This window comes from Ixodes scapularis, unplaced genomic scaffold (genome assembly GCF_016920785.2).
Source record: "Ixodes scapularis isolate PalLabHiFi unplaced genomic scaffold, ASM1692078v2 PGA_scaffold1__304_contigs__length_218370807, whole genome shotgun sequence".
Lineage (NCBI taxonomy): Eukaryota > Metazoa > Arthropoda > Arachnida > Ixodida > Ixodidae > Ixodes > Ixodes scapularis.
This window is the reverse complement of record NW_024609846.1, coordinates 138,808,575-138,831,880: the sequence shown is the minus strand read 5'-3', so window position 1 is coordinate 138,831,880 and position 23,306 is coordinate 138,808,575. Positions and strand designations below refer to the sequence as shown.

At 47.7% G+C, this 23,306-nt stretch overlaps 2 pseudogenes; both read left to right on the top strand.

Annotated features, from left to right (window-relative positions):
- LOC8023715 overlaps positions 1 to 18,615 on the top strand; it is a 53,003-nt pseudogene extending 34,388 nt beyond the window's left edge.
- Positions 18,616 to 22,054: 3,439 nt separating this feature from the next.
- On the top strand, positions 22,055 to 22,733 carry LOC121835834 (annotated as a pseudogene).
- Positions 22,734 to 23,306: the final 573 nt, after the last annotated feature.

Below are 23,306 nucleotides of genomic sequence, written 5' to 3'. Positions count from 1 at the left end.
AGAGCGCGGCCCTGCACGCGTTTGTGGCGTTGACTGTGCTACGGCGACATTTTGTTTTCGTTGATTTCTTTGTATTTTCCCCGTGAGCGCGCGCTGTCGGCATCGGGTACTACAAAGGGTGGCATCACCCTAAACAGAAGGACATTGAGGCACCCTAGAGGGATCTATGTCTCCCGAGCTATAGACTCGCGACCATCCAATTTTTTTAGTCAGCTCACTGGTTTGCTTAGGCTATAAACCCGCGACCCTCTTTTTTTTTTTTTTTTTTTTTTTTTTACTGCAGATGTACGAAAGTGGAAGAGAGTCATTCATGCGCTCGATCGGGGCGAGAATTTTCTTCAGCCAGGTTAACGGGGCGTACGTCGCCGAGGTTATACGCCCGCGATCACAAAAGCGTCCTTAGCTGCCTATACAACTATTGCAGTTTTGCTGGCTGCTTTCCCTGCGCATTGCCTTATTTCGGCGTTGACGTCATCTCAATCTTCCGTTTTTTAGCTCTAATTATCTGTCGTTTCCAGTGTATTTGATAAGTATATGTATTTCGTAGCGCGCCTTCTACGTTGTCCGTGTCCCTGCCATGTTTGTATTTCTTTCTGCCTGCTGTGTTAAATATATTTAATTTTTTTTTGTATATTTTGTCGTTCTCGACGCGGCGTCAAGAACGCTGCTTACGCCACTACAGAGGTGAGCTTTACTCTTGTCACGACGGTTTATCGCGCTATAAAGCCGTCTATTGGACTCGTATAAAGTCTCGAGAGGGCGGTTTTGAATGCCGGTGCACATGTCATCGGTGTAGGCAGAGCAACGACGTAGCAATCGCGACGCGAGTGCTGACTGCGCCTCGATCTGGCCGGCCGCGCTCGCTCTGTGGAAATGTAAGCTTGGGACTCTCGAGCCCCGTTAGCTTACTGAAGATGCAAGACACTACTTCGTCGTCGCGAATCCTTTGCCCTTCGAATGGCTTCGAAGCCGTTCCAGCGCACGGCGTATTAGCCCCGAGAAGTTCGCGTGGCGCCCCCTTACGGCGAACCGGGGTGACGTCACGGCGAGGAGAGAATTTTTCCCCGACTCGGACCTCTCGCCCTGTGGAGGCTGTGACGACGCTAGCTGACGGCGCGCTCGTTTCTATTTAATTTTTTTTTGGCGTGTTTTTCGTAGGAACTGTAAATTTTTATATGAGCCTTTATTAAGGTATGGCCTGTAACTACAGGCGAAACTTCAACCAACATTTTAAGCATGGTTGACAGGGCAGGCAACGCATGAATCACAGCTGGTATATGAAAATAAAGAAATATGGCCACAATGGCAGGAGCATCACTATAGATTTACATTTTGCACAATAAATGCTGCTGATGGTCTGAATGAATTGGCAGGATATGCATTTTTTTATCTCTGTTTTTAAACAAGATCGCCGAAGCAGAAAAGCTGCATGCTGCTCGAGCAACGTGCTAAATACAGTCTGGGCCATGAAGAGAGAATTACAAGCAAGACTGCCCAAGTGCAGGGGCAAAGTAAAAAAAAAAAAAAAAAGAACAAGGAACATTTGTTATATACATTGCTCGCATTTGACCTTTGCTGGATTCGGATAGTATTTCGATGGACTACACGGGTGGTATCTGTGGACTTGTTTCTATCAACGCTCAAGTAATGTATAACAAACGTAAGCGAAGGTGTCTAGCTCGTTATTAGCCCCTTAAGCCCTAAAATTGAAATTTTACTTATATCGAATTGTCCTGAAGCTAAAATACCAGAAGCTTTTCTCACGCAGACTGTCGCCCTTCACAGGTTCCACATTTTCTGCTGCTAGAGCTGCATCTACCACTGGAAAGACGTTCGAATGCTTGCTTTTACTCCTGTTTGCCTCTGATGTCAGAGTCCAGCTGTGGGGAGTTTGGAGGCTGAGGAAGCTTTTGGGGACCTGCAGCAGTGTCTTTTTTAATTGGAAATGACAATTCAGACTCAACGCTGTATTTTCCGAATACCAAAGGCTGGAATAAAGAATGTCAGGAAAAAGTATAAACATTGCATATTACGGCACTATTGCCGTGTATAGTTTGGCAGTTCAATACATATCATACGGACAACTGGGAACAATTCGGCCGTTTTTGCTGCTACCATAAAAACTATTTTCCAGTAATTGTGCAGCTTCTAAGAAATATGCCTGCATGCGTGTGTAAACTATATAATTAATTCACGAAGAAGCTACATTTATTGAAAATAACCCTGTTCCACGAGCACTTTCAAGATCATCAGACGCAGGGCCTTTAAAACATCTGCGAACCAGCGCATGCAGAGTGGCAGCGCAGAGTCAGGGTCGCGAGCTAATTTGCCGACCGCCCAAAGGCCCATGATATAAATGCCACTTCAAATGCCTTGAAAGTGGGATGTAATATCGTCTTAAATCATAAACGTGCAAGGAACAGAATTCCAGCGTCTGAAACACTCGCGCCACCGCTTCACCAACCCCTCGCAAGATTGCCTTGTGTCGTGTGGACGGACGGGGAAGTTCATCGGCGGGATTGCCTCCGCCGATAGCTTTCGGTATTTTTAACCCAATTTCAAAGGTAAAAGGGACAAGCAGGCTTATAAAATGTACGGAAGCACGTCAATATCGGCCTAACTCAACGTCTTATACCCGGGGTAAACGGAGTCCAGCTCCTCGAAGAGCTTGCCGCACTCAACGCCAAACCAGGAAACCGGTGCTGGGAAGCGAGCCGATGCGAGATCGCGGAGCGGAGTCCTCTTCCTGACGTCACGGTACACCTCACCCAATGAGGGCGCGGCGACCGCAGCGACGCTTGCGTTCGCTCTCGGGGCTAATACCCTACGCAGCGTCCTCCAACAACCGTTCGCACAGCATCGGAACCCTCCGTCTGCGAGCGCCGGCGATTCGCCGTCGCGGGGATTATGTTCGCGGGAGTTCATGTTCGCGGTGTTTCATGTTCACCGCAGGAGTTCATAAAATGCTCCCATTCAAGTCGCAATGATAAATCGTCGGCGCTCGCAGACTGCCAGTAGGCTCCAGAAAGGTTGCGATGCTGCGCGGGCGGTCGCTGACAGGCGCTGCTGCCTAGGGTACGCCGAGCACTGGAACGTTTTCGCCGGCGTTCGCAGGACAAAGAATCTCAACGACAAAGCAGCGCCCTGCATCATCAGCAAGTTAACACTGCTCGAGAGTCCCACGCTCGAGAGTCCCACGCAGTCGTCTCTCATTTCGCGATTGCTGCGTCGTTGCTCTAACTAAACAATTCACAGTTCTCTCGAGACTTCATGAGCGTTAACTCGACGCGTCTATAGCGCGATAGAGTGTCGTGACAACAAAAAAGCTTACCCCGGCAGGGGCGTAAGCAGCGGTGCAATGTCCGTCAACGCCCATGTCGAGAACGGCGAAATATACAAAAATAACAGCCGAAAAAAAAAATTAATATCATTAGGCACGCGCTACCCTAGGTGCGTCTTTCTGTTCTGCGAATTCAACAAATCAGCAAGCGCTGTGGCTAATTTTTCTTCTTTTTCTTTAAATTATGAGACATTAGACTCATTGGAGCTTCTTGGAGCACACATCCCCACCATGAGTCATCATGGTGCTTAGAGATTGTAATTGATGGCAGTGATATAGACTGAACTCACAGATGAAAAACGTATTACGGCACAAATTTCTTAAACCACACAATTATAGATGCCACAACGATGCAAAGATTCCCAAAATTGACGTTTAAAAATGCGAACCTAACAGTGTACACATAATTCAAAAGTGCTTGGTAAAGTATATATATATATATTTATTTATTTGTTTGTTTGGAGACATCCTGCGCAAAGAGAAAGTATTCGCCATTAATTATTCATTTTGAATTAGAATGTGGGCTAAAAGGCGTAAAATATGATATCTTCAAACATGCCTCGTTTTGGGTCACTTCTGGGAAGTGCAGCTTTAGAAAGAAGTCCAAAAGCTGGGGGGCCTTCATGGAGCTGTCCTGTTCACTCGGTAGTGACAGCAGAGTAGACGCTATGCGTGTTTGAGGCCAATCATGTCTCCGGTTAGGGTCCCGTGACAACTGTCTCGAAGCTGGTGATAACGCTGGACACGGCACCTGCCTTAAGCCCAAGGCCACACATAGCATCCACTGCACTATCAACCTTGGCACGAACTGTCAACAGGATATAAGTGACACATTCTCTCGTTGTGTTCATTGTTGGTATGCCCCTGAGGATTAGTCTTTGTGATCGCACCCCCGTTCTGGCCTTGAAGGAGCTCTGCTTTTCAATTTTTCTGTTTTCTCTCTCTCCCTAAGCTAAAAGCATTGCAGAAGCTGCGGACTCGGCGGACCAATCAATCGTAGACTTTCTATCGCTTCACTCCGCTCTCTGTGCGCATGTAGCGGAAGGAGCGTGATCACGTGGTTTAACGGATGACGTAATAGCCGCTGCCAATCCCGGAATGAGGCTGCTTGCGGACCTAGTTTCGCGTGTCGTGCGGCCCGCGGGGCTGCTGTGGATTTCGCTTCTATTGGTGAATTCCACTCGTAGATCTGGAGCGCTTTCCAAAATCCGCGAGGGAGGCAAAATTCCGCTCCGTGGGACCCGCTCCGTATCGACGAGGGGAAGATAAACTTGCATTTTTGGAGCGACCTCCCCCACACCCCTCCCCACCCCTTCTCCTTCCGCCGTTCAAAATGGCCGCTGCTCGAACTTGACCAGCCCACCAACGCCTCAGCCGGCTGATCTTTCCGACGACCAGTGACGACTGTCACGGCTTAACTGCAGAAGTAACACGCGACACAGGCCGGGCGGAATTATACGTACCACGGCGCCCATGTCACAAATAGCGAAGACGTCCGCGTTCGGCACCGTCACATACCTTTCGGCCGCCTCGAAGCGGCGGGGCACGGACAGCGATTGCCAGCGGTGGAGTTCAGATTGCTAGTACGACTTTAATAAACACAGAGGTAACAAACCATCACTTGCGCGGTCGTTGCCTAACCACATCTTGCTTTATTTCACGGGAAAACGCCGATGGAATGCAGTGTAAAAAGGTAAACAATCACTGGCTGCAGAATGAATAGGCCTAACCTTCCGTCTGCCTCCGGCTTTTCTGTCGTTCTTTTTTTCGTTCTTCCTCGGTGATCACAGATGTCAGCGCTTACGATTTGCCACGCTCCACATTCCCGGCTTTTTATCCCTGATCTACGCGAGGTAGAAGCGTTCGAGCCGTCACAGTCCAGAGTAAACAACCGATGCACCCGAACAGATCCAACTCCACCGACCGGCCCGCCGATCTCTCCAACCTCGCCGCGCATGCGCACCGCCGATTTAGACGGAAATCACGTGGGCCGCTCTGTCAATTTCCGGAGAGATCTGTGAAATCCCGCAGAGCAAGTTCGGCGGAGTTTGGGGCGCTCCGTGGAGCGGGCGCTGCCAGAGATCTACGAGCGGAAGATGACCAACTTGAGCCAGATCTGCGAGCGGAATATGCGCGCTCCAAATGGAGCGCTTTTGGAGCGCTCGAGATCTGCGAGCGGAATTCACCATAAGTTAAAAGGTACCCCGATCGAAAAGTCCTACCCGTATGTCGGCAACAAGCGATTTCTTCGAAGAAGCCCAAGACATTCTTGTCATGAGTTCAGTGTTCGGTTCGGCAAATGACAGCTTGTGCTACATCGTGGTGAATCTTCACGGATCCCTTCCTTCTCGGTTTTGTGTTTGAGTGGTTGGTCTGCAGTGCCCGTGTCGACGTATATTTCGGATTACATCTTTCAAGTCCGGTATTTTGAACGTAAGTGCGCTGCAACCTACTCGGCGACAATTGACCGTTCTGTAGTGTCTATCTCCTGGCAGTGCCTATCTTCTGACAGCTGGGAGAATAATTTCCCCGTAATTCTACCGCAGTCGGCTGCCATTAGCTCTCTGAAATCATGTGAAAATTGTAGTTAGAATACTGACATTCTTATTCTCTCTGCGTTTTGTGAAAAGACGTTTTATGAACACCTTTTCGTGGATAGACGCTACATGGACACACGTTTAGTCGGCACTCGTTACGCGAATTGCACGCTGCAGGGATATTTCGTCGCGTCTGTATTCCTGAGGCGCGTGCTCACCGACTCAGCCCACCCGTTCACGCCACTTCTTGGCAAATCATTACAAAAAAAAAAAAAAAAAACATATTTTGAGTTGTTTATAAACGTCACGTGTTGATGAAACGATCTCGATGAAACGTCTTTTGATAAACTGATTGCAGCGCCAATGAGTGGCGACTGGCATTAGAATTTCGGGGGGAAAGGGGGGGGGGGGGGGGAGGAATTCGGCCGGCTGCCGGGGGACTAGACACTACCCAGGAATTGCCTTTGGTTCTTGTTTGCTTTACAATATTCTCAGTTGTATAACAGCTCAGTAGTACCTCTTCACATAGTAGAGATTGCTTAGTGTGTGCTTGTCTACAGAATGGGCTGTGTGTAATAAACTTCTAGGAGATTTGAAAACAATACCTTGTGTTTGTTTACCTGTGCTTTTTGCAAACACCTGAGTGAGTGCATTTGTTTTTTGTTGTTTTGTTGAAATGTTAGCTTTTTGTTTTAAATGGGGCTATGAAGTTCGGCACGTCTCACAAGGTTTTTTTTAAAGATGTCCAGTGACAACAAATAATTTGTTTCACATTTCATACGATTGCGGTAAAAAGAAAAACTACAGGCAGCTATGGCACGATGGTAAAGAGACTCATAAGACGAGATATAGAAGAAGCTATAGCAAATCCTACAGAGAGCAGTAGGCAGCTAAAGAAATCATAGAAAAAGCGATAGGCAGCTATTGCACGGTGTCTAAAAAGATCCATAGAGTAAGGCATAGAGATTTCTACAGCACACCATACAAGATGCTATAGGTGGCTAAAGGAACCAGAGAAAATTCTATAGGCAGCTGTAGCACGGTGGGTATAGAGAACCATAAGACGAACTATAGAATGAGCTATAGCGGACCATACAAAGAGCAATAGGCGGCTAAAGAAACCATAGGAAAAGCCATAGGCAGCTATAGCACGGTGTCTAAAAAGATCCATAGAGTAAGCCATTGAGATCTCTATAGCAAACCATACAATATGCTATAGGCGGCTAAAGGGATCATATGAAATGCTATAGAAAGCTGTAGCACGATGGGTATAGAGAACCATAAGACGAGCTATAGAATGAGCTATAGCGGACCATACAAAGGGCGATAGACGGCTAAAGAAACCGTAGGAAAAGCCATAGGCAGCTATAGCACGGTGTCTAAAAAGATCCATAGAGTAGGCCATAAAGATCTCTATAGCAGACCATACAAAATGCTGTAGGCGGCTAAAGGAACCAAAAGAAAAGCCATAGGCGGCTATAGCATCCTTTCTAAAGAGACCCATAGACTAAACCATACCGAATTCGATAGCGAAATTTCCATTGAAAAAGCTATAGACAACTATAGGGGAGACCATAGGGAAAGCTATAGACAGCCATAGAAACGGCTATAGCTAATTGGGCCAATTTGCTATAGCCGGCCATACAAAGGATTTTCTATAGCCGACCATAGATCATTTTTGTATGGGTTGTAAAGTTAATCTGCTCTGACCAGAGCTCTATTTTTGGGCCTTGTCGTCTATTTTAATTGCAAAAAGGAAATACGTAATATGCTCCAGTGTCAAAAAAAATTTTAGTCATCAAATGTGAACTTGTTTAACGATACAATCATTTTTCTTTATTTTTATGTGATGTGTTAACAGATATTGACATCTGTTCCAAAAACGTCAGTGGACCAACCAATATTTTGCTTACTACAGAGCATGCTATAAAAGGTCAAAGCCACTTCCATCACTAAGCCTGAAACATTTCTCAATCACGCAAACGAAATCATGGGTCAGTTAGAGTGGTTTTCTTAAAAATTTATGGCATTAAACACAGGGCTATAATCGATGCATGAATGTTTTCGTGTGCACTGTTGGACACTGTTAGCGCGGATACGGCGTCAGCGCTTTTCTGCAGGGGGGATTCACGTGCCAAACGAACAGTATCTGTAAAATGATGAGGTACTACAAGAAGTAACCTGTAACACTGGATCAGTAACTGCATGTGCACGTAGACGATTGGTTAAAATAAAAAAAAAAGTTTGCCACGTAATTATAGCCCGATTTACAAAAATCAAATTTTGTTTTATTCTTTTTGTTGATGCATTTGTGCAAAGATGCTTAGCTCTAGCGTTCAAAAACATCATCTGAACGCTTGAAAGTTAAAAAAAAAAAAATAGGGAGAAGACAAAAAAACAGGTGCCCGATAAAAGCTACCCTAACTGTGAAATAATAAAAAGAGATACCTTTCATCGCCCACATACCTCATTTTTTTACGTTTTGAGCGATCTTTAAGCGCTGGTAAAGTTGCACGCACCTTGGACACACTTTACATTCCTTTCAATTGTTAGTTTGCTCAGCTTCGTCGCTCGTCTTTACACTCCTGCTGTGGAACAAAGGTTTGAGCCTGAAATACAGCGAAGTTTAACATTTCTCACCGACAAAGGAACATGCAGTGACTGTAATTACATTTTTGCAATATAAATAAGGTACTACATACTCTCCGCTACGATCCAAGTAACAGAGCTGATTCCTATTATTCCCCGGCGGATAGACAAAAGTTTTCCCGTGTGGAATGTGCAGGAGCACCGCAAAAGGAGACTGGTTGCTGTCGGCTTCAAGCGCCTGTTGGACATCTAGGGTGTTCCACTCTAAGAGAAGCCCGTGTTCCTGCACAACACTCGGAGAGCCAATCACCGCAACTTACGGAGGCAGCTTAGCGAATGCACCCCCCCCCCCCCCCCCCCCCCCCTGCCGGGACATATGTTCAAATCAACTCATGTTGTTGTTTTTCTAGTGTTTCGATCTTATTTCCGTGTTCAGATATGCCTTCTGAAACTGAATTGTATTTTGCAGAGAGTCCACCCACTTTGCTCTTCAGCACTTGCATGTGGAAATCTAATATCTCTCTCCTAAGCTATAGTGTCAAAAGCTTATCAGTTCTAGCAGGCACTCAGTGGAGTATATCAATACAAGTGTTTGTCCTCGTTGCCAACAGAGCATCAACTTTCTGGACAAAAGGCGTAGGCTGAGCCGTGACTTCTGTTGCGTCACCTTGCAAGTTGTTCTGCGAAAATAGTGTTCCACTCCGATATCCGCTTCTGTTATTTTACGTAGGGCAAGTCTTTCAGTACCACATCCCAGAATCTGCTGTACCATGTATGCATAGAAGTTTTTAGAAATGCCAGCGCAAGACCAACCCAAGTGATATCCAGATTTCTGCACTTAACACGAATTTATCTTCTTTAGCGAACGTTTTTAGACAGGCAACATACTCATTCACGTTGTAGATATCACGCAACAACTGACGGCACAACACTTCAGCCGGTGACTGCTAGCAAGGATTCATATTCTAACAAGGGTTCAACCGTAGTCTCACCTATCAAAAAAATACAAGCGAGTTGGCGAGATTGCATCACAACGCTTCGCCACCGACTGCGTTCATCTCCGCGATGAAGCTATCTTTTATCGTGGCCTCTTTTTCGGCTCTGCGACCAGCGAGCATGTGCTGCTGAAGGATACTCCGATGATGTGACCCGGGGGTGTGAAGAAAGCCATCGAAAGCGTAGATATGGACACTGTACAGCCTCGTCACGGTAGAATCATAGTCCCCCAGGAATGCCGCAGCGACATTCTCGAGAACTGCTGAAAGAAACACAGGAGTGTTGGCGAGACTGCTTCACAACGTTTCGCCACAGATCGCCGAATGTAATCGAATGCACAAGGCTAAATATAGTTTTGTATATACGATTACGCATTTAAACCAGGATATATTAAAAAGTTTTCCGTGTAAAAGTTTAAGAATAGGCAGCGCAAATGAATTTTCATTCTTACGCACATTTGTATCTCTTGAAGCATAACCATACACCATAAGCACAACCGCCACAACTGTCTTCTCTCTGTAATTATTTTGTGGGTAAGCATGAACACCCTTTAAATTCTAAAAATATATTTAGACAACACTTATTTTAGTTGTTATTTTAGGTCTATGCATACTTACAGCCTCATTCACCATTCTCCATAGATTTCAGCGATTGACACTTGTAAGTGCTTTGTGGGACTAAAAAATACGATTAAATATATATATATATATATTTTTTTTTTTATAGGTGGAGATCCTTCAGCCCTTGGTTCCATAGATGGCGTGAACATGTGGCATGCCCTTTCTCGTGCAGCTGCATCACCCAGAAAAGACATCGTTCATAACGTAGATTCCAAGCTTAATTTATCGGGAATTCGCGTGGGAAAATACAAACTCATCATGGGGACATTCAACGACAGTCTGTACGACGGGCGCTTTAAGACGGTGCAAGGTCACGACCCGAGAATGGACCTAGATATCCTAATGAAAAGTTCTGCGGCGAGCAAAGTTCTGGAGGCCTTGCATTCCTCCACTTCCTTGGAAGTTCCTTCGGGATGGCGGGAACAGGCGTCTATAAAATGTGACACCGACGCACCAGAAGACGAACTTAGTGCCGAAGACCACGTTTATTTATTTGACATAGAAAAAGACCCGTGTGAAATGGTCAACATTGCTGGAAAGAACAAAGAGGTAAGTGTTTTACGGAGACAACTTTAAAACTCATATCATAAAGCAAATACACTATAGGACAATTTCGGTAAATTTCCTTAACATTTTTAAAGCACAATATATGGCGAGCAAGTGTTCTAAATTGCGTCTTGGGCGCATCGGAACGTAAAGAAAGGCACGCCCATCAAATGGCAACATAGAGAGTGCGTAGATAACGCGCGATAACGAGGCAGTCAAGCTCGCGCGGTCATTGGTTGAGGTTGGGGGTAATCAAAAGCACGTGGGCGGATTTGGCGGGAGAAACAAAGGCACAAGATTCGCAAGGAGCAGGCGAACTTGCCCGCCGTATAGTCACCGATAGCTGAATAAACGCAAGGCTACGCTTTTTATGTTCACGCTTCTTGCTTACTGATTCCTTCTCTGGCGTACTTATTGGCTAATGGAGCATTTTTATTGGTCGAAGAAGTTTAGTGAAGACGTGTTGCCCGCGACTTCCTTTTTTTTTTTTTTGAAAGATGTGTGTCACCAAGCCCCTCTCTTCTTAGGCCGTCAACGACTTTAGTAGCTTTCAGGTTAGTATTTAGCAAAGAGATTAGGGAGGTTATATTGTAACCTTTGTTTTGGTTTTTAAAGTTACATCAGCTTTTAAATATTCAGATGCCCCCTAAGAAAAGATCTTGCGTCAATTTTTTCGCACAACACTCGATCGGATTGCCAATCCCCGCAACTTCCGGAGGCAGCTTGGCGAATGAGGATGCCGAAACATGTTTATACCAGAAAACGCAGTCGGAGTCGCGACATTAAGCAATTCAAGCGTGAAGTTTTGCATTGCTCAATGTTACAACTCAAAGTGCGTTTTTTGGTCTAAACATATGTTTTGGCATCGTCATTCGCTGAGCTGCCTCCAGAACCTGCGGAGATTGGCTCTCCGAGTGTTTTGCGGGAAAGTAGACGCCCAGTTTTCTTTAGAGTGTAAAGCGCCATTTTGCGGTCGTATTGCGTGGATGGTGCAGCCAGAATAACATGGTCGCCTCTTGCGGACGCGCTCGCGTCCCCTGCCCGAGAGCACAGGTCTATGGCGAGCTTCCCTGGTCCTTCGCACCCTGCATTTCACACCATCAGCATACCGGTTTTAGCAGCCTATTAATGTGAGCTCGCCCCGAGCATGGGCTCTGAACAACATCCTAAAATATGCGCCCAGTGAGTAGCCCCTATACATCATGCAAAACACACTCTGCAGCCAGATTCGAATGTGAGTCACCGCGACATCCGCGCTTCGAATGCCACATGGCAATGAGTTCAAGGAGAAACTTGGGCACGCGGCATTTGAACCACGGATATTGCGGTGACTCGTGCTTGCAGACTGTCCTTAGAAGGATATATGAGCGGATGTGAACCCGGCTTAATAAATCTGGGCCGCAAAATTTCCTGCAAAAACATTTGGGAAAGCCAGGAGCCGCAATCTACGAATGGAGCTCCGCGAGCGACGAGGCTGATTACAAGTTTACACCTAAAAATACTGTCGGCGCTATGACACTGATCCTCACGTTGCAAAGTTTTCACTTTCACAGCGCACCGTTTTTTTTAAACTAGTCTTCGCCTAAAAAATGTCTCGCGCATTGTTTATGCGCCGCGCAATGCAGTCCTTAAAAATTTGCCTGTCGGAGGAAGGCACGGTGCTATAGGCTTTTGAAAAGTGTGCGTCTTGATATGATGACACACACACACACATACACACACACACACATATATATATATATATATATATATATATATATATATATATAAAAGTAGATGCCACCGAAGGGTCAAACAAACTTGGACGATTTAATTGAACATGTATGATTCATACATAAACCGCGACGTTTCGAAGGGGGACCCTTCTTCCTCAAGCGGGACTTGAAAAGTGGGTCACTTTTCAAGTCCCGCTTGAGGAAGAGGGGTCCCCCTTCGAAACGTCGCGGTTTATGTATGAATTATACATGTTCAATTAAATCGTCCAAGTTTGTTTGACCCTTCGGTGGCATCTACTTTTATAAAAATACGCCTACAGCCTACTTAGCCCCAAGATGTCATATATATATATATATATATATATCTACAGGATGTTTCAGAGAACGCAGGCCAAATCGATCTTGCGAGAACTACTCATCGCAACGGAAAAAGGCGTGTGGCGTTTTGGTCCTGGGTCAGGGGTTCATTTACGAAAGTGCTTAAAGTCCGAGATAAATAAGTTGTTAATTATTTTTGCGTGATTAAATTTTTTTAGTATTGTGTTTAAGGGCACGGTTTAAATTAGAAAATTGCTCGGCATCATCGAAAACCAATAAATCAACGAATTGCAGAACGATAGAAGGCACGCGAAGCATTTTACGGCTTTCTGAGAAAACGCACAAAATCGACGGGTTTTTAAGTTGCGAGCATCTTCTAGCTCCGATTCCCACAAACCCTGTCTCCGGATGAATATGACTCTTCAATGCTTCGCTCTCGGCAAAAGGGTTTATTCACTCACTCATTGCCTTGGGGGGTTTCGGGATCGGGGGACGGTCATCAGCGAGGCCGGGGGAGAGTCCGCTGCCCGAGCAGCTTCTCCGAGTCCCAACGGTGGTCGTCCACACCGCGTCATGGGGACGTCGTCGTCCAGGGTCGCTGTCCGGTCCGTTTGTCGAGTCCGCCACTCGACATGGTACCCGCACTCCCTGCGCCAGCGTCCAGCGCCGTCCGAGCTCGCCTCCATGACCGGTCCCTTGTGAAGTCGGCAGCCTCAAGCCCTCTTCCTTTGTCTCCGTTCACCGTCCAATCGGGGACCTTGCTGCGAGCCGATCCTCCGACGTCAGCGCTGGGTGAGGGGGCGCTTGCCCCGTTCCTCCCGGAGAGCTCGGACGTTCCGCGACAGGACGGCGACAGGAAACGGGAAGGTCACGGGGAACGAAGGAGCGCCCGACAGTACGGCGGCAGGGAGCGGCAAGGTCACGGAGGGCGGAGTATCCAGGGAGAGGGTCCCCACACCTCCCCTCCCTCAAGGCTCGGACCCCGGGGGGCTTGAGGTTGCGTGGTCCCCAGGACCCCGGGCAGGGAGCTCGTTCAGCTGAGTTAGCTGAGTGTCGCCGATGACGACGAGCACCCTCGATGATGATGATGGCATCAAACCAAGCAGGTCAGCGGTGAACGTTGATTCACTGGGAAGCTCGTGACCGACGGAGCACGGTCCACGAACTGGTCCGGAGCACCACAGCTCACAACACGGACGGGCACTCAGGCACACACAACACGCCGGCACTTAAAGTTCGCTTCCGTCCCTAATGTAACAGACAGCGAATCGCGCAAAAACGAATAGCGGCACGCTATATCAGACAGCGCGACGAAACCAAAATCTTTCGATCGTTGGACATGCCACGAAATAAAAACAAAACTTTTCATTTCAATACTAACGGGCAGGCAATCATCAAGAACGTCAAGCTACACGTTCAAGAGGTACATAAGAGGAAAACCACTCCTTAACTAAAAAGTATGAGCACTCACTGCATACCAAAATCGTACATACGCCCACTATACAACATTTGCTCCTATCAAACTCAACCGCATTCTTTTAAAACAGTAAGCAATCTACCAGAGCGTCAGAACCGCACACCTCTGACAACAATATTAATCTCCAACACATTCGCGAAGAACGTACAAAACCTCAAGAACTAACAATAACCCCCCGTAAAACAGAAACGGCCACAAATCCTGTCCCGTTCGCCAGGTGCGACTCGAAAAAACAGGCTGCCAACAACCCATGACGGGCACTCATGCACTCGGCGTTCGCGATACCCGAGCTACAAACACGTTACAGCCAAGCTACGCAGCACGCCATCATCAGAGGGGGTAATCACCTTACTGAGAGGCCGTTGTTCCGTGGTACCGGCCACTTACACCAGTACAAAGGGAACAGTACCTGGATCGTGCGAACAGCAGATCTCATTGGACAGCCTATTTACAAAGCTATGTCCGTAACGTCTGGGCATCTACCAGACGTTACCGCTTCACCGCTCGGAGGTGACCACCCAACAGGAGCGACGAGCGCGTAACGGCGGTCCGCACCGAACCCCGCACGGGCTCGACAACCGCGATAAGCGCATCGACGCACGTTAGAGTTCTCCCCCGGCCAAACCCCGACACCGCATAACTAAAAAGTCTTCCAGCTGATGAAAAGGCCGGCCGGGATCGAACAATGAAAGTACGCCGTCAACGCGTCTCGCGACTCTTCGACGTTCTCGAATCGAGCAACGTGTCCACACACAAACGCAGTAGGTTACGCACAAAGCTCGCCCCCAGCCAAGTCAACACGCCGCATGACTGAAAAGTCTTCTTGCGACTGTGAGGGCAGGCAGGGTTCGAACCAATGTAAGTACCCCACACGCGCACCTCTCAACTTCCGCGCAACGAGTGCGATACCAAAATGCCAAATAATCTAACCGGCCGGTCTTGGAAATGGACGAGCTAATAAACTATATTTGCTCTGCATAAACAGTTTCCGCAGCGTCGAAGTGTCTACAGCATTTACCGCCGCATTCCAACACCCGCTACCCATTCATGCAAAGGCTGCAGTTAGTACAGCGACGGGCTGACCCAACGCACAACAGTTATAGGCCGCCGACGGCCATGCCGCTGCCATAATTTCTAGGCTTCCCGGGCACGTACCCGCCGACGTGAACCGTACGTTTTCCCGGGCCAACCGCGCATCTGTACAGGATAAAACTATGAACAACTCGTCACATCATCGCAAGACCGCCACTCCCCTCGTGCAGGTTTTCACTGCACGAGCCCAGCTTTTTTCTCACCTAGCTGTCTTTTCTCCCCTAAATTTATAATTTATCTCTAAGCCAGGTCTCTGCACGACCAATTACGCTCTCTACGCCCTCGCGTCCCAACGCGAACCCAACCGCGGCCGAGAGCCGTATCCGGCGGCAGCGCAAAGCGCGCGCTGGCCGCCGCTCCTCCGGAGACGGAGAAAACGAAATGAAAGAGTGACTCCCGCCGCGAGGCTCAACCATCGATATGGCGGTGTGAGGATCCCGAACCAACTGTGCGCACAATTAAACGAATCAACCTCACGACTCTACAACCAGAAACGCACGGGTCATGCCCATCGCGTCAGACTGGACTCCACGGAGCAATTACACACACACAGCCACTGATAAGTGAACACGGAAACTCTGTGGTTTTCTGGATTCCGATGTCTACGCATCAGACATCGCGTATCCGGCACGATTTAGTGGGCTTAGCCCCTAAATGTAGCCTTTGGCCACAAGGTACTCGTTCAAAGCGATCTTGGTCGGAACCACAAGAGCGCATCCGTACCTTAAAACGCTGTCAACTAACGAAGCTAAAACCGCGCTGACAGCTCAAGCAAGGCCAACTGGGAGCTAGCATGCGGTCAAACCGAGACGCTAGTCTCCTCCCGGACAAAATGCAATGCGGGAATAATTTCCAAACACAGTACATGCAACCGCCATCCGCACTGGGAGCGTTGTCCACCCAGAGCGATGCCTCTTTAACGCGTCCGATCCGTAACGAGCGTTACAAACAATTACATCGATACGCGAGCAAAGGCGGTTAAGCGCGTCACATCCCCCAAACCGTGAGCTGGCATCTTTCACAGCAAACGTGAACGGCCGGAGGCGTAGGTGGGGTGAAGCCCGACGCTACAGGCCTCGAGAGGTGTGGTAATTTCGACGCACACAGCGCTCTTGCTCAGCAGGATCAACCTGCCAGCATCCAACGGTGCGCTGAACAGGAAATACTGATGGCGCTTCTCGCAACGGGGGATAAGTAAATTCCTGACAGGCTGGGGAAAAGGTTTAATCCCTTAAAACAGCGGTCGAAATCCGCGCCTCCTAGTCAGACAGGCGATAATGTCAGGGCCTCCGTGCGGCGTCCCCGCCACGAAACTTCGTGCGGCGCTCCCGCGACAAAGATGACCCCCAAAAAGAGCGCGAAACAGTGCCCCAATTCAACCGGAAACAGGTTGGGAATCGAAATGCCTGCCTGATCAAAAATCAGGCCCCACGTTGGGCGCCAGTTTATGCGGGCATCTTCTAGCTCCGATTCCCACAAACCCTGTCTCCGGATGAATATGACACTTCAATGCTTCGCTCTCGGCAAAAGGGTTTATTCACTCACTCATTGCCTTGGGGGGTTTCGGGATCGGGGGACGGTCATCAGCGAGGCCGGGGGAGAGTCCGCTGCCCGAGCAGCTTCTCCGAGTCCCAGCGGTGGTCGTCCATACCGCGTCATGGGGACGTCGTCGTCCAGGGTCGCTGTCCGGTCCGTTTGTCGAGTCCGCCACTCGACGTGGTTCCCGCACTCCCTGCGCCAGCGTCCAGCGCCGTCCGAGCTCGCCTCCATGACCGGTCCCTTGTGAAGTCGGCAGCCTCAAGCCCTCTTCCTTTGTCTCCGTTCCCCTCTTAAGACCTTCCCAAGTCCTTGTCCCGCCGACCGTCCAATCGGGAACCTTGCTGCGAGCCGATCCTCCGACGTCAGCGCTGGGTGAGGGGGCGCTTGCCCCGTTCCTCCCGGAGAGCTCGGACGTTCCGCGACAGGACGGCGACAGGAAACGGGAAGGTCACGGGGAACGAAGGAGCGCCCGACAGTACGGCGGCAGGGAGCGGCAAGGTCACGGAGGGCGGAGTAGCCAGGGAGAGGGTCCCCACAAAGTTTCGGTTTGCTATCGGAACGCATCTCAGCCCCGGTGGCAACGCGCCCCGTGGAGAGATTGTGCAACCATCCTCTTCTGCGCTGTCATCGCGCGACGCAGCAGAGGATGGTTGCACTATCTCTCCACGGGGCGCGGTGCCACCGGGGCTGAGATGCGCTCCGATAGCAAACCGAAACTTAAAAACCCGTCGATTTTGTGCGTTTTCTCAGAAAGCCGTAAAATGCTTCACGTGCCTTCTATCGTTCTGCAATTCGTTGATTTATATGATTTCGATGATGCTGAGCGATTTTCTAATTTAAACCGTGCCCTTAAACACAATATTAAGAAAGTTAATTACAGAAAAAGTAATCAACATTCTAATTATACCGTACTTTAATACTTTTTCTAAATAGGCCTCTGGCCCAGGACCAAAACGCCACAAGCATTTTTCATTGCGATGAGTAGTTTTCGCAGAGCGATTTGGCCTGCGTTCTCTAAAAGAATATATATATATATATATATATATATATATATATATATAGTCTAAAATGCACCCACATATATCGTAATTTTCATAAAGCGAGAAATTAGGGATGCCCCGCGAGGAGCAGGAATTTTTCACTGCGCTACTTGAGGTGACAACGAGTCAAAAAAAAATGTAATTGGGCAAGTTGGTACATCTTGAACTCAAAAAGCGCCAAAAAACAAACAAACAAACAACAGGGACAAAAGAAAGAATTGGACGTAACGATGCGCTACTGTCAACTGAGTTTTTATTCGGAAAAGACAAACATATAGTGTAGACTTCCAAGCGAACCATTCGGTCACAATCAAAGTTCTCACGAGGTGAATTCAAATTCCTTATTTGATGAAAGGATTGGCGACGGGTTGATACAAGCTTCATCGCTCTTCGCCCTGAGTTTAAAAGCCTTGAAGATTTTTCTTTCTGGTTTTCTTTCATACCTTCCCAATATCTGCGTATCATCGAGTACAGAAGAACATGTTCTCCAGTAGTGTGTCGGCTGATCTACACCTAATTATCATATAACCGATCCAATACGAGCTGCCAAAATGTCGGAAATAAACTTTGGAATAATGTACAAGGGTGAGTGACTTTTTTTTTGTGTGCTTTCAGATACTTGCCGAACTAATGCTCAAACTCGCCGCTCACGAACAACTGCAAGTAGAACCGCGCAATGTTGCGGAGGACCCCGCGACCTTACCGGAAGCAAATGGCGGCGTTTGGAAGTCAATGGAAGAGTAGATCATCCTATCATCCACAAAGAACAAAAATATTCGTTGAATATTTATTTATTTATTCTTTAGGTGGTAATAAAAAGCACAGAAAACGTTGTTTCCTGGCTCATTATCTTGATCATTTTCATAGCGTCAAGGACAAAACTATACTCTATCTTACAAAAATACTATCTCAGTATAATGTTTTTGCTTGTACGAGCGTGTATAGAAAGCTCTTTTTAACACGCGCTCGTGCTCATGCCTTTGTTCGCACTGCAGATGTTTGTGAGATGGAGCATGCTCCCTTTACCCCTAAGATCACAGTGCAGTGGAAGCTACGTGGTCGTTCGACCAGTCAAACGCCCGTTTCGCTGCGTCATCGCCCTCTCGCCCATATCCCCGCGCATAAAGTGGGTTGCCAGGGGATGAAAGGGGAGCGGTCAACTGGTCCGGCGAGCACGTAGCCCCCACCTCGCTGTCAGCTAATGGGTGTACGGAATAAACTGGACCCCGTGTACACTCGCTTCACCTTTAGGTTGAGACTGCAGCCAATGAACGCTACAAGAGCCCGATCGCGAGATAGTGGCTTTGAAAAGTTCTTCCGCAGTAGGAGCGTTCTTTTAAGAAAGACGCGCCTCAAAGCTGCAGGATAGCGGATTATTCGCCTCGAGAGTCCATAGCCACGGCTCATATGGGGAAAAGCAGAACTACACTTAGTTTTACACTCACTTGGGGCAAGACGAATGCTGCTCACGCGAGGCCGAAACCATGGGAGGCGCCAGTACAGCGCTCGTGCACTGGAATCAACTGCTAAGAGCTCGTGCTCTGCACACGTGCCCTTTAGCCGTGCTGTTATTGTGGATCAGGCACGTAGCCAGGGTGGGGAGGGGGGGGGGGTGGGGAAGGGGGCACAGCATTTTGTCACAAACGCCCGCTACGAAAAAAAAAAAAAAAATTGGCTACGTGCCTGGTGTGGATGCTTTGTTTCCACCCGCATTGTCGACAGATGGAATCACCACGTGCCTCATAGAGAACCATGGATAAACAAAATCACGCTTCCACACAATTTAATCTGGGTCTCGAGGCCAATGTCGCGCTTGTAGCTTAGGGTGCAGTCTTAGCTTACCAAGGCCAATTATTTTACTGTCCCAAAGGGGTACGGAAATGAAATGACGTGAGCGTGAGCTCTCTTCCCCTCGCTTCAAAGGCGGCCAGTCAGGAGCGAAAGGCGTACGACTCATGCTTGTGACGCGAATAGTTCATGCACAGTCAAGGGTACTGCAGTTGCGAGTTTTGCCGCTTGGTAGCGTAAACCCGTGACAATCTCACCCAGTAGTAATATTTTAGGACTGTATGCCTTATAGGCTAAACTCTTTGAAATAAAGTGTATATTCTTTCACCCCTTGTCCCATATAGGACACCCCAAAACTTCAGGTCGACGTACAGCACACTGACGTCGAACAGACGGTACAAACTTTTACGAGCGGCTTGGTAGCCGAGTGGTTCAACTTATTAAATTAATGAATATGTCACTGCCTACAAAACAAAATAATCGGGGTTTTCTTGGCCCTACTGCAAAACCTCAGTGTTTTTATTTTTTGTTGCAGTGATTGATACATAGTTTAGCGGTTAAATAAGTTATATGGCGCCGTTATCAAGCCCCTCCTAAAAGTTGAGGCTGTCTGGTCGACGTAAGTGCGTTATTCGTCGAACTGATGTTATGCGGTGCATTATATTGTCACGAATGACAATTGATGAGGCGATGATAACTAAGAAAAGTAAACGTTTAATGGGGCGAACTTGTGCCCAAAACAGACAATACAAAAGGGGAGCACAAGAAAACAGCAGAGCGTCGCGGGCGCCGATGTCGGCGAAACCGCAGGATCGAACGCTGAGACGAGACTGACTCCGGCTTGCCACGCGGAGCCGCTTTTGTACACGCGTGGGCTTCTGCAGCATTCGGCGTAGAAGGTTCGGCGCGTAGAGCATTCTAACCTCGAATCAGCCGAGACGGTTCTCGAATTTACCAGAATACTAGTCTGCAGGAATAAACAAAAAGATGCGCCGCTCCCAGGAATCGAACCATGGCTTTTCGCGTGGGAGCAGGGTTGTAAAGTACCTAGGTACAAGTAACTGTAAATCGGTATCTAGGTACTTTTGTTGTACCTGAGGTACAAACCTAGGTACTTTCATTTCTCAGTATCTGTATCTGTATCTTAGGTACATTTTCCAGTAACTTGTAACTAAGTGAAGTTACTTTTTACAGGTACTTTTCTATTCACTTCGTCAAAATCGTATAAAATACAATATAACATATAACTGAAAATAAATTATACTTACAGTCGTCAAGGTTTTTAACTTCACGTAGTGTTTCCACGCAATAAATCGAACTCAAATTTTGCACTTTACAAAACTGAAAATATTTGTGAAGAAAAAATAATGGGAGGACGATTAACCTTCGCCTTTAAGAGTTGAACGCGACAGGGTTATCGGGCCCCGTTCGCATGGCCTTCTCAATCGCTTCTCATGCTCTTGAGTCACACAACGACCTAGTTCTTATGATACAACACTCCCGGCGCGATCGAGGAGCTTTTGCCAGTGCTTTGATGCCATTTTACCCCGCAAGGTTTATTTATGTGTTTGCTCGGCACGCGCTAACAACACTCGATGCAATAATGCCTTTACCCTGACACAGACAGACATCGAGGCTCTCTAATGACGGCACGATCGCAGTGCCATTCCCAAGCCCTCCGTTGCCTAGTCGGTAGCATGTCTGGCTCGCAACCGAAGTGTCGTGAGTGCGATCCTGCGTAAATTCTTCAAATTTTTCTTTAAGGCAAATGAATTAGTTTATCAAGTGGGATCATTTGAAACATGCGGCGACCATTAATTCGTATGTATTTAACCACCTTCATTCCACGCATGACGTCACGTTTCACATGAGCGTTGTGGGTTGTTTGAAATCCCCGCGCGAAGTCATGTGGCTGTGACGTCACGACCCTATCGACCATTCAGGAAGTTCCCGTCACGCCACCGACGCCACGGACATCCGACAGATTTTCTGTAACCCGAGCTCGCAAACGCGCTCGCCGTTAAAATATTCTCTGCCTTCCTAAAAACAAAAGAAAAAACGTGAAAGCTTGAAGACTTTCGCTCGTCGTTGCGTTGCGAAGGTTAGGTGCGTGTGCACTCGTCTCTTCGTTTCTCCATGCCGCCGACGTCTTCTGGGCCCGCCAATGGCTTCGGTGCCAGTGCTGGCGCTGAAGGGCAAGCCACGTCAACAAGCGAGTTTGAGCAGGACGTCGTAAACAGTGGAAGCTGTGTCCTCGGTGAGCCAATTGGAGCGTGAGAGTAAGGCACGTGAGGACTCAACTCCAATCCTTTCAGCAAGTGCTCGGCATTATGGAAGAAGCAAGCGAGGTCTAATGTGGTTGCTGACGCCATCTCTTCAAGCTGTGAAGGATATTTGCCCACGCCTGTCCTCACGCGGTGAAACTCTACATACGATTGCCTCAAATCGCTTCACGGAATGCTTGTTCACAGTGAGGGAAAGTTGACGGAAGTTTGTAAGAATTTTAAAATTTCGCGATTCACGAAGTCAGACATTGACTTTATTGATGAGTATGTTCAGGTGTTTACACCTCTCGCACAAGCTATAACTTGCGCAAAAACAGCATGTTTATGACATATCTCCTGCCTACAGTGGCTTCACTTCACAAAAAATGTCCGCATTGCTGACGGAGAACTTGAGGTACTGCCGCCCGGTGGTCGAAAGCTTAATCACGGCGATCAATAAGAGGTTTGCAGGTATGGAGGACGAAAAACATTTGATACTATCTGCCGTATGCCATCCAAAATTTAAGGTTGCGTGGATAGACAACGAAGTAGAACGGAAGCGGGCCTGGGATTATCTAAAGAACGAACTTATGCGAACATCAACTATAGAAAAAGCGTCGTCAGGCGAACAAAGTGGTGAGGATGAAGAAGACTGTAAGCACTTCATTAGCTTCCACACATCGTCCTCATCTGCTCCCTGGGAACAGTAGTTTGTACAGTACACCGAACTTGCTCCGACAAGAAGCCTCGACTGTCTCAAGCACATGCCGCTTCTGAAAAGCGTGTTCTTAAAATTCAACACGGGGCTTCCAAGCAGTGCGGCGCTGGAGCGCGTTTTTAGCATAGGAGGAACAATTGCTACCAAACTGCGATCGAAGATGTCGGATGAACATTTCGAAGAAGTCCTGATTCTGAGGTCAAATCGAGCACTCAAGTGAAAAAGACAAAGTCTTCGAATGCTCTGGTGAGAGCGTTTTGCCTTATTTCTCCCATTGACACCAATAAAGCACGTTTATCAAACTTGTTTTGGTGTACATCCCAGTATACCAAAGGATTTACTTCCAATATTAATGTGACAAATTTGAGAAAAATACTTGACGTGAAATTAAAATGTACCTTTGAAGTAACTGTACCTGTACCTAGGTACATTTTTAAGCGAGTAGCTAGATACGCACCTAGGTACATTTTCGTAAGAGTAACTGTAACTGTATCTTAGATACATTTTTGAAGTAACTTTTACAACCATGCGTGGGAGGCAGGCGCGATAACCGTTAAGCCACGCGCGCGCTGTCTACTTGGCCAGCTGCGCGCGCGGCAATATGGAACAAAAGGGTGTAAGACTAAACCCTTTTTTTCTAGATCCCATAGCTTGCACGTAACGTCATTCGCCGCCATGCCGGTATTTTATGTGCCGCGAGCGTTCGGTTCAACGTATTCGTTCCAGA